Source organism: Artibeus jamaicensis, unplaced genomic scaffold, assembly GCF_021234435.1.
Source record: "Artibeus jamaicensis isolate MK-2021 breed Jamaican fruit bat unplaced genomic scaffold, CSHL_Jam_final scaffold_916, whole genome shotgun sequence".
In the NCBI taxonomy this organism is placed as follows: Eukaryota; Metazoa; Chordata; class Mammalia; order Chiroptera; family Phyllostomidae; genus Artibeus; species Artibeus jamaicensis.
In genome coordinates, this window is record NW_026522059.1 from 45,587,627 (window position 1) to 45,600,155 (window position 12,529).

General features: G+C 43.2%; 1 protein-coding gene across 3 annotated transcripts in view; it reads right to left on the bottom strand.

Annotated features, from left to right (window-relative positions):
* Positions 1-11,520, bottom strand: part of FAM110B (family with sequence similarity 110 member B) — a 145,934-nt gene extending 134,414 nt beyond the window's left edge. For 2 of the 3 annotated variants that reach the window (XM_053661185.1, XM_037167630.2), the window contains exon 1: positions 11,181-11,520. The gene's annotated coding sequence lies outside the window, so the exon portion shown is untranslated. Of the gene's footprint in view, positions 1-4,348; positions 4,729-11,180 lie in introns of those variants that run through there. The other variant, XR_008390813.1, reaches the window with a different exon arrangement.
* Between the last annotated feature and the right edge of the window lie 1,009 nt (positions 11,521-12,529).

Sequence of the window (12,529 nt, forward strand, 5' to 3'; positions counted from 1 at the left end):
GATTCTCTTACACCAGGCAGTATATTTGGGGTTAGGACTAGGGAAGTGAAGCTCTAACTAAGAGATGGCTGACGATAAAGGTGAAGGTCAAAGAGAGGTGTCCTGTAGGTCCTAGAGCCTGCATTTCAGCATGAGTGAAGACTCATCTTCCCCCCAACAAGGTGGCAGCATGGTCCCTGGCACACAGCAGGCACTAGAGCATGTACTGACTAAGAAATGACAGCGTTGCCAATGACTGGGGTCACCACTATTCACTGTATCAGCTGACCAAAATCTAAGCACTGGTTTCGGAGAACAATTCAATTAAGCATCTTAATGGTGCAACAGGTTAGGCAAGAAATTTTAGCTGTATGTACTCTCTGCCCCAGCCAACTTCATCTTAAGTTGGGTTTTTAGAGAAAACTCCCCCCTGGGGTTCAGTAAGACCCATAAGTCAGCTTATTGGAATATTCCAAAGCCTCATTGTCTGGTCAGAAGCTACGCACCACTGTCATGGTCACCTGGGCCTCGTAACAAGCTGTTACCTGTGGTTGACCTTAGTCTCAAACCAACTCTTGGCCAAAAAGGAAACAAAAGAGGGGACTTAGGAAAGGCCAGAGGATTCTAAACAAGGAAATATAAGTGTGAACTCTTGGAGAAATTAATGATCTTAAGTATATGCCACCAATTAGTTCTTCACCTCTTGAAGCCAAATGTCTCAGAAAACAAAGACAAAATCATGCACAAACAAAAATATATCAACCATTTCAACAAGAAGATGAGGGCACCATCCCGCAAATACAAATAAATCAGTAAAGTGCTGAGAACAAAGTGGCAGCAACACGGTAAGCACGTGTAAGAGACTGACTCCATAAAATCATTATCACTAGTATTTTGATTGAGTGCATGTGCTAATGAAGGAAAAATCAGACGTCTGAATAATCTAAGTGCTCTTCAAAACTATACAGCACTCAATTTCTTCCTATATTCACTACCATGGGCAATAAGTGGTATTTACCATCAAGTCTGATGTCGAAACCAGAAAATGTATGCTTTTAAGATTCAAACCATTTCCCTACTTGGTTGGAATCTGACGACCAAGTAAGAGTAAAAACTGTAAATCAGACATAATTATATGAAGTAACTACTGTCACTTTAAATTTGACCATAAATTGTATTGAAGGAACGTCCTAGAATGGAGACTTAGCCCATCATGGTCATGGACAAGAACACCTTCTCCATGTGTACTATGCAAAGACCACACAAAGAAGGGAGGGGACAACACTGTTTCCCTGGCACAGAGAGAATGTTCTGTGGAGGCACACAGATACTGTCTCCACCCCTGATGAGCACACCGTCCCACTAGAGAGACAGTCACAAATCAAGCACACATTATAAAATACAGCAGTCCGCTGACTCAGCGAAGGCAGTACTGAGCAATAAGGTACAGGTGTAATGTTGCTAGCACTTCTGAGGAAGCCATTGTGGCAGGGCGGGACTTAGGCGCCTGGTTGCGCCTTTCCAGGAACATCATTTAAACAGGCTTCAAAGACAGCATTTTTACAAAATGTTTTCAAAACATTTTGAAATTAGCTTACCTAATTCCTGAAACATTTTGATTATATTATTGTACAAGTATGTGGGTGGTTAATTTTATGCACAGATTTGACTGGGCCGTAGGATTGGGCAGATATTTGGTTGAACATTGTTCTGGGTGAGATTAACATTTGAATCGGTAGACTAAGTAAAACAGATTGCCCTCCCTAATGTGTGCGGGCCTCACCCAGTCCGCTGAGGGCCTGCGTGGAACAAAACGGTGGGCAAAGAAAAAATCCGATCTCTGCCTGATCGGTCTTTTCCTGCCCTCAGACTGGAACTTACATCATCGGTTCTCCTGGGTCCCCAGCTTGCAGATAACAGACTGTGGGATTTCTCAGCCTCCATGATTGCATAAGACAATTCCTTACAATAAATTTCTTTGAGGTAGAAATAATGGGCAGGATGAAGCGGGGAGAAGGGAGAGAGTGAAAGAGAGATATTAACATTGAGATCCAATTGGTTCTGTTTCTCTGGTATATGTGATTAATAAATATCATCTGGTTAAATAAAAAATCCCAAATACAATGAAGACATTTAAGTATTTCCGACACAAAATGAACAAAGACATGTGATAATGTCCTGGATGCTGTATGAAAGGCCTTGTGATGCCGTCTCTTTATCACTAACTCGCACTGCCTACACGCCTTTTGGGAAAGGGCCAAGGAATGACAGAGCTTTTCAACAGCTGAATGGTTCACACTGAAATTACCTCTGGAAGAGGGGCATGTGCAACAGCAACGGGGAATTAACAACCAAAGCAGTTTAGTCCTGTGCTGGTGAATTCCAAAAGAAAAATACCTGCAGGAGAAATCAGATAAGTGAATCAGGCCACAGGAGCTGGAAGAGGCTGCCCTGGCTGAGGTCGGAGCTGCTTCTGAGAAACTGGGAAACACCACCACTGTGAAACCCATACTGAACGCTGGGCCTTCCCACACATACACTCCCATGCACTCGTGCACACACAGACACACATGCACACACCTGCATACAGAAACACACTCACATACACCAACTCCCACAGATACACACACTCACATGCACAAGTATACATTCAAACACACTTGCACACACAATATACTCACATATATACTCAATATACACACACATATGCTCACATATATGCTCATTCACAGACACTTCAAACACATACTCATCTACCACATTCACACACACACAAACTAATTATACATGACCTATGTGGGGCTCTCATCACTTCTAAGGAAAATTCACTTAAAGCCAATTTCCAAACAATATAGGCCAGCTCTTTTCAACCGTGTGCCATGGGAATTTTTATTATTTTTTAAAATTTATTTTATTGCATTTTCCTATTATCATTTATCCCCCTTATGTCCTCTTCCACTTCCACCCACACCCACCCCACCCCCCAGTGATCACCACCCTGTGGTCCATGTCCATGAGCCCTTTTTCTTTTATGCTCCATCCCTCCACCCCCTGACCACCCACCAGAGCTGTCAGCCTGCTCTTTATGAGTCTGTCTCTATTTTGCCTATTAGTTCAATTTGTTCATTAGATTTTTTAAACATATAATACCTGACTATTTGATCAGGGGCACTGACCTCTTTTTCCTTAGATTGCCAAATAAAAAATTGACAACAGCAAACACAATAGCTGTCTGATGTGAATGCCTGGTCTGGAACCATAAATATACAGGTCATATAACAGAGTTGCATCTTATTGGTCACACTGCATAATAGGTTGCATCTGATTGGCTAATTCTTGGTACCAGAAATATCCTTATATACAAGGATAGGTGACTAATTTTTTAAAAAGTCATTTTGGAACAAAAGGAGTAGGTAATTACTATTATTGTATCTTATAAATCAATCAAAATTACACCTATGTTTTTGTCAGATCAGCAAAAAATGTATTTTTTGGTGTGCCACAGAATTTTAGAACTTAAGTTTATGTGTACCATGAGATGAAAAAGGTTGAAAACTGCTGACGAAGACAGACCACACATTTCTGGCACTACCCTTAATAATATTTCAACTCCCCACAAAGTATACATTTATATGACAGTAATATTCTCTCTCCCTACAAGAACTATAAATATAAATTCACTAACAAGAATTAGAAAAAATACGATTTTCATTAAATTATATGAACTAAGTTACTGGACAGACCGTCCATCCCTTCAAAGATGGTGACTACTCTGGCTAAACATTATAAACAAGCTCAGTCACATTATCCGATTCATGCTGCAGGACAGAATGAAGCCCACAGCGGCAATGAAAAGTTCCATGGCTAGTCACATTCAAAACCAACACAATGATATCTCTTCTTCCCTCATGGTCAGTAAACAAGAACAAAATTTATTGGGAAGAAAAACATCTGATTCTTAAAAATCACAACATTCCAATGAATGATCATTCAAGTGAGCACAGGCCAGGGACAGATCAAAAGAATTTAAAAAATCCCCAACTCACAGTCAAGTGTACAATGAGCCTCCCAATTCACCTTGTTTGAACCACAGATTCAAAACACAAATGTGCTATCGGAATTCACTGGTATTTCCCAGGACTGCTGAACTCCCAGTTTCCAAATGTCTCTTTTTGCCCATGGCAGCCGGGGAAAGGAAGGTGACTAACAATTTACTCATGTGTGTGAGTAAACATGTACACACACTTATGACTGTGGAATATCACGTGAGGATTTGAAAAATAAGTCTTTACATTTTATTCACTAACCTTCAGCCAAAGACTATTATAGTCAACAAGCAAGTGAAGTGAAATATTAAAAGCTGGAAAAGAATCTATATTCTCATTTCTAAAAAGGGGATGATTTCCCTTTGAAAAACAAAGATAGCATCAAAATCAATGCATGGACAAAAGTCATTATAACCAGATGTGGTATCAGAAGTAACAACATAGAAACCAGATGAATAGCCCAAAGTCCAGAGTGCTGAGTGGGCAGGTCTATCAGGCTTCCAGCTAAGCCCCAATTTCAGTGCCAGCTTCTGTGGGGTCCGGAGCAGTCCGACAAGCATCAGCTACTTTCACAGTGGGCACAGTTCCCGACCATGTCTACTCTTGTAGTCTTCATAAGAGTTAGGTGCCTGTAAGCTGGCATCTCAGGCATTGGATAGGCCTCAGGTGACATTCAGCTTGAAGATGAAGCAAGCGACCCCGTCTGAAATGCCAGGCCAAACAATAAGTGTATCCAACTACCCCAAGAAACCCATGTTTCCAAATATAAACTCTCCCAACCCCCTGATTGCCCTCCCCCACCACAGACCGCCTGGACCCTGTCCAATGGAGATATGGATCATCTCAAAGCACAGAAAACAAAGTGGGGAGAAGATCCCTGCTTGCTTCTGCGGTGCCTTCAAGGTCCTCATGATCAGCAGTGTCACCTCCACCCCCCACTTAGTAAATACGAATCCAGCCCCGAGATGTGGCCTGACACTGTTCTAGGCACTGAGGACAGAGCAGGTTACATCATAGAGCCCCTCTCGACTGGAGAAATGTACTTCCAACGCGTAGACAAATTACACAATTTCAGTTAGGAATGAGGGTTATGAACAAAATAAAATAGGATCATGGAAATAGGAGTAGCTGAAGAAGCAGCTACATTAGCTTCAGTGGTCAGGATGAGTCTCTGAAGAAGCGGCTTTCATCCTGTGACCAGTGTGATGAGAATATATGAGACAGAGGGAACAATATAGGAAATCCATGAGATGCATTTTGCAAGCGTCATCTTACTTACCCCTCACAACAATCCTATAAAGTAGGTACTGTGGTCATCCCCATTTTACAGATCAGGAAACTGAGGTTCCATTAGCCTCAGTAACTTTCTCAGCTTCACACAGAGCCAATCTTTGCACCAAGACAGACTCACCTGGAAAACTCTCTCATTAACCAATTCACCTATTTGTTGTCCTATACAACTAAGTGTTTGGCCTGAAATCCTCATGGCTGTGAGCACACGTTCACCTGCCCTGGTGTAAGAGAGGGAAACAAAGCCTTTAACCACCACGTGATCTGCCACCCACTCCGAACAGGCACTGAGTCTTTGACCCATTAATGAGCGGTAACACTATCGCGCACTGTCACACAGCCATGCTGTTCCGAAGCTGTGCTGCATCACAACCGAGCTGTTTGTACTGCGTAAACTTTCTTTCTTCACCACGCCTCAACCTGGGGACTCCTGTTACTGCCGAACTGGCACCAGTGACCACCAGTTGACATCTCTTTCTTAGTGGTATATACAATAATGATGCACTTTAAATTCTGGCAGATTCCGAATCCTGCAAACATCAGGTTCTCTCCATCTCCTCTGCTTTCCTTGCAGGCCAGCTGGCACTGGTCACCCCAACAGTCTCCTAACCAGGGACCTGTTTTCATTCCTTCCCAGTAGTCCACTCTCTGCAGAGCAGACAGAGTGAGCTGCCAGTTCTGAAAATTCGAGCCTGGCCCTCTTTACCTCATACCACCCGGGGGCTCCTACTACATTCAAAACAAACAGAAACTCCTCCCATGGCCTCCAAGGCCCTGCTGACCTGGATCCCCTGCTGCTGTCTCCTGCTCCTCACAAAGGAGTGTTTTACCTGCCTCAGGGCCTTGACACATGCTGTCCTCTCTGCCCAGGAAGTTGTAGAGGCTGCCTCTTTTTTTTCACTTACGTTTCATCTTAAACATTCTCCACGAGGCCCTCCCTAACCGCACAATCCAGATTGGAATGCCTCCCGCACGCTTGACTCACTCCCGGGCTGCTCGAAACTAGCTTGTCATTTATTTATTTATTTCATTATCTTTTTTTCCCCTCCCACTTTACATAGTAAATCCTCAACGAGGCAGGGACCTTGTTATTCCTGGACGCTGCTTATCCCTAGTACCTGGCACATAATGAATCCTCTATAAATATATTTCATATAATAATCATAATAGAAGAAACTATTAAACATTCTTTCACATAAAATTCCATTAAGTTCCAGTCAATGGGACCAAAAAAAGAAAAAGAAAAAGGGCTGGCAAGAATGATTATTCTGAGCCTATCTGTGATTCCTCCTAAAAACCAACTTCTAATGGGGCTATGAAGGAAAAAAGGCTGTGCGTTACAACATAACCACTCGAAAATTTCCCATATGCTTCTGAATTATATTTTGAAAAGCTCTATCTGGAGCTGGACAATTTCAAAACCCACTGATCTTGCTCTGATACACAAAACACACCATAGTATTCTTATAATTCTTCTGGAAACTTGTCGGCCAAATGACATATTGCTTCCTTTTGCTTAGGATTCACTCTTGAACTTCCCCCTAAGTGTTTACAATGTTAAAATCCCAGCTTTAATACCAGTTTAAAATTGTTCAATCATCCACACATTCACTATTTTTACCACCAAACATACTGAAAGAAGGGAGGAATTTGTTTCATTTACTCGTTTCCTAAAAACAAAACCACTCCCCAAAACAAGGCTTGTGTCTTTGAACGCTGTGTGTACATGAATCTTCTTATGAGATTCAAACTGTAAAATGTTAAAAATGTAAAAAAAAAAAACAAAAAACCCGACACACAGTCAGTCCCTTCTCACAAGTAGGGAAAAAAAAACCAAAGGTGTCAAAATAGGAATATGCATGATTTAAGTTTATTAATTTTTATCACAAAAGATCAACCAGACAAAAACTCAGGTTTAAAAACAGGATGAAAATGTATTCCACAACAATGTTGAAGCTTTACTGATAACACAATCGTCATTGTTCATTGTTTGGCTGAAGACATCCAAGAACAATCAACTACTGAATTTCTTAATACTACCTCCGAAATCTTCCATGCAAATTATCCGAACCAAAGTTCAGAATCAATGCTCCCTGTAGCTTCCTTGATAAACATTTTGGGCATAGTTTGTGCTTTTTTCTGAACACTTCTCATTTTTACTTATTTATTTATTTTTTGGTATTTCTATAATGTTTTGAACACCAAAATGTTTGACATTTAAAAATAATAAATTAAGCTCTGGATAAAGTGTAAAATTAAAAAAAAAACAATACACACACTGGGGTTTTGAGCTATTGTTTCATTAATAATCATGATCCTCTCTGATGTATGTAAGTGATCAAAATGAATAAACATTCTTTCACCCAAAAGAAAAAAGTCATGGACATACAGGAGCAGCAGGATTTTTGCCAGATCACCTGAGCAACAAGGTCAAAAACAGACCCAACATCATCACTTCATAATCTAAGCTATTTGCATTGGCCTTTACATGGTTCAAAGAACTTAACCCGCCATCCTTCTCCTCAACTCTCAAGTAAGTAATCTTCAACACGGTGTTAAAGTGAAATCTTAGTTTCCTCTGAAAGTCAAAAACAGCTCCATTGCTCCTGTTTTGGACTCTTTTAAGACCAAATGCTACCCAGGAATTTCAAAGCTTGTCACTGAGTTCTAAGGAAGAGATGTGTTGGTATCAAACCCAGAAAGAATATAGTGAATGCTTCCTGTCTGCACAATCCACAGATCATTCCACCTGGCATGGTGGAGAGAGTCAGGGGCACCAGAGGAGCACACGCACCCAGGCAAACCTGCAGCTTTGCTACTTACTAGCAGCCTGATTTGGCCAAGTCGCTTCGCCTCAGCTGCAGAAGGAGATAATAGCAACCATTCTGTGTTAAAGGAGTAGAGAGAATATCGTTGTCAACTGCCCAGGGCCAGGCCAGTCCCAGCACTGGCCCGCAGATAACTCTGATTGTAATCTGGAAAACCCTTGTTCTGAGTGTATTTACTTTCTACCCTCAGTGCCGTACTAAATAGGATGAATATACTTTGCTTGGATGAGTCATTGCTTTACAGAGGTTCGACTTGAATATCAGTCGTCATTGCATCATACGGGGAGCCAGAAAAGTGATAAAAATCAGAATAAATGATTTAATTTAGTCTCGATGCCAATAGGTTTCTTATCATTTGTTTCTCCCTCTTAGAAGTAGTGAAAAAAACAACGACAACAAAGTCCAGGTTACTTGGGGATCCTTCAGGCGCAGAATGATTATTCTTACCCTATTGTGGGGAAGTAAGAGTAAGGGCACAACTGACTAAATAGTTTCACAAGCCATGTTTGTCTTAACGCCTGGAATACTATGGTTTTTGGAGAGAAAATTCTGGCCAAGTAAATAGTATTAACAAGCTGAAAACACAAAGAACAAACTTTTTGAAAGCTTATTCCTAAAAAGAGTGTTTGGGGTGAGAGTATATTTGGGGAGTGGGCAAGTGATTGGGTTGCTCAATTCATCCCCCCCACTTCTCCAGCACACGTGCCTCCGCCACCAGCACTGCCCACAGCACCACCTACTGCCGCCCAGGGCCTACGGCAGCTTTGCTTCTGCAGGGACCCAAGAGTTAACACCATGCCTTTGCTTAGCTAACTCACTAAACTGTTCAGGAATAAAAAAAGATGTCACTTCACAGTTAAATGGAGAGGGAAAAAAAAATCTCAAAATGAAAGCATACTCCTGACAATCTTTTAAAATGTCTAGGCAACAAACATAATCTTTTGGTTCCTGACTCATGGCAAGTAGGTAGTTTTAATTTTTCTTATCTTAGCTAGTTAGGCTATAAATAGTGCTCTGAAGATTTTAAAGCACGAATAAGAATTACATGCTCTGGCTGATGAATATACAGTGTACATGTTTACCTTTTATTGCCTTTTAGCACCGTGGGAATTACCTAACTGCTGAGTCAACAGGGCTCTTTAAACTGCGAATTGGAAGTATTATTCTAAACCTAGAGAAGAAGAGGGTTGGGGGTGGGGTCAATAGTCCGGGTTTCTCCTAAAGTCTAGGCTTCTCCTTACAAAATCAGGCCCCTAACTGTAATTAGTCTCCTTGAAGGACTAGGTCCTGGGCTGTGGTCTGATCCTTGCAGCCCTACCACACAGATTTGCTAAATCAACTCACCTTGCATGACAATACACAAAACAGCTAGTCAGTCATGAGCAAAACAACTACTCAACCCCAGTTCTCAGCTAAAATTAAACCACAGGCTTAAAATAGACCGCGATTTAAAAAGATCTGGAATTTCAAACACAAAACAAAAACATCCATTTTCCAAACAGACAAAAACACATGGATTGTTAATAAAAATGTAACAATTTAAAATAAAACTAGCTGACACTCACCCAGTATGGTGTTCTGGGCACTAGTCTAAGCCCTTTACAGAATATATCAGGTTGACAAAGCATCACCACTTCCCTGTTCAAATAGTGACTTTACTGTTGTATGATCTATAATGACTCCATAGGTTAAATACCATAGGGTAAATCAGTGGGACATTTCCTACTGGCAAAGAATGTTGGCTGACCATTAACTTGCCCTTATGTTAAAATAACCGTGCTTACTAAACAGTTCATCTGAAAACCAGGTGTTGTGGGACCACAAATGAAGTACAAGCGAATGCAGATATTTCCTTTGGAATGACTCTAAGTGTAAATTGAGGGGGGTGTCCTAAATAAGTATCTTCCATGTTAAGAGGGGAACTGAAAAAAGAAAAAAAAAATGGAAGCCATACTACTTTATACTGCAAAGATGCTTATTCTACTCTCAAAAACAGTCCAGTTTTTGTAGTGCGTACAGTGCCAGCCATGCAATGCTGTCACAGACGTGTGTTAGAGTTCGCACAGGACATGGCTGGGAAGAAAAGCCCAGAGTCAGCCTTAGGCAGAAAAGAAAGCCTGCTCATTTCGGTGGCACCAAAAGCCTGAGTAATAATACCTGGAAAGGGTTAAAGAGCCGGGCGCCAGGTGTTTTCTTTCCACTTTCCAGAGTAATTTAAGCATATAGCAAAGTTCTCTCCGCCCCTCTCCCCCCCCACAAGCCCGCAGGGAGGGAGAACTGTCACTGCCACTCACACCGTGCAGGCGCTCAGCTGGGCAGGGAACAGCAGGGCTTCCTTACAGCCTGCACACGCTTTGTTGCCAAGTTATGAGCTCCTCTGGGTGATGGGGGCACGCGCGAGCCAAAGATAATTAAATTCTAGTTCAAATCTGTATGCTTTCAAAGAAAGTAGAGACAATTGATACGAAGGCTGCAGATGATGGGCATAACCAAAAACAAACTTTCAGAGCCTTTCAATCTACATTATTGCAAGGACTCCCAGCCAGCGATGAGGAGACACTAACACCCCCAAAGTATTTAGCACCCGAGGTTAGAGACCTTCCCAGGAGACTTGGCTGCTCGGAGTCCCAGTCTCTGGCCAACCCCACGCCTCCCACAGTAACCAGCGGGCTCATTTTCAATTTCGGAGCCGCTGTTCCTGCCCCTCAAGCACGCCCCTACTCCACAGCTAGTCCCAGCACTGTTCCTGGGGCCCCTGCCCAGTCTCCTCCTCGCAAAACAGGGGATGTGAAGCGGAGAGTGCAGGGGGACTTAGGGAGCGCAGGGAGGGCAGCGACACGCGCCTACCCTCACAGCCCAGAAAGCCGTCCGGTGTCCATCTGGGCCAACGCGGCCCTGAGGGTTGGACGGAGACCCAAGCCGAGTAGTGGGCTGCAGGGGCGGACCCGGCCACTCTCCAGCTGCGCGCGGCTTCAGCATTGTCCGCAGTCAGGGCGCTGAGCTGTCCCCCTACCCCGGCTACCGGTCCCAGCCTTACCTCGATTGCTCTCCCTGGTCTCCGGCAGTGCAGCCCGAGCCTGGCGTCAGGTTCCCGGGGATGGCGGGGAGGGAGAGTCGGCCCCGCGAGACACGGGAACCAGGCTGCTGGTGCCTCTGGACGACCGAGTGCGGGCCGCAGGGGCCGCCTAGTCCTCGTCGCCACCTCAGCGGGACCACAAGCAGAGAGTGGACCGGGCCAGCCCAGCGGGCCCAGGACGCAAGGCGGTGGAGAGCCCCGGCTAGCAGGCGGCCCTCGATGCTTCAGTCTGCACCGAATGGGAGGACTCAAGCAGGCTTCCCCAGAGAGCGAGGGAGGGAACTTGAAGCGAGTTGCTGTGGCCCAGAGCTTGTGTCCCTGTGCAGAGTGCACGCCCCTGGAGCTTACCGCCCCGCCTCCATCCCGCCCCTGCCCCCTCCCTCTAACCGCACCAGCATCCCACTTCTAGCCCTGCCCCCTTCCTCATCTTCATCCCCTCCCGTCACTCCCACCCCCAAATCTCTCCATTACACTTCCACCTCCAAACCCCTCCCCCATACCCATCCAGCCCACTTTCAAACCCTCTCCAGTATCCTGGCCCCCACTCCACAACAGTGGAGAATCTCCTGGATCTCCACTGTCAGGAAGCCTGAGATTAGAACATATAGCAAGCACCGAGACCTAGAGCCTGTTTTGTGACTAATAACTCCACCAGGTAGTCTAGCCACCCAGATGATCTTTGGTGCCCGACAGCGTTTTCTGCTGACTTTCATATACTTACATGGGCCATTTTAATATGTGTAGATTTAATTTCTGAAGACATTTTAAAACTCTAATAAAGAATACAGAAAAAAGTCTCAAGCAGGATGGATATGCTGCCCCTAGAGTGTGTTTCAAAATTAAGTATATATTTTAAAGTGTGTCATTATTCATCTCATAATATATGGTTTGCTAATGCTTTTCCTTTAGAATTGCTTGATGACTTGGTTGGTTTTTAGATGGTTTTGTTATTTTAGAACTACTAAATAGATTCTAGTATATATGTTTTTTCTATTGGGAACTCTAAAAGATGAAATCCACTTTTATCAAAATGGTTGAATGAGAGGAACTCACAGCATAATTGCTTCTCTAAAATATTTAGCAAATATTTCTTTTGTCTTTAGTACATTTAAAATACAATTATATTCATCCCATTTTCTCAGAAAGATCATCTATATCCAAATTGTATGACTGTTATTTCATTTTGGTTCAGAAATTATCAAAGAAATAAAATCATACTTCTATAACAGGTTTTTGGCTATCTGCATGACAACCACTGTAAGCAAGTGACGTGGTACTGGGTTTGAAATGGAACCTTCCTGTGGCAGACG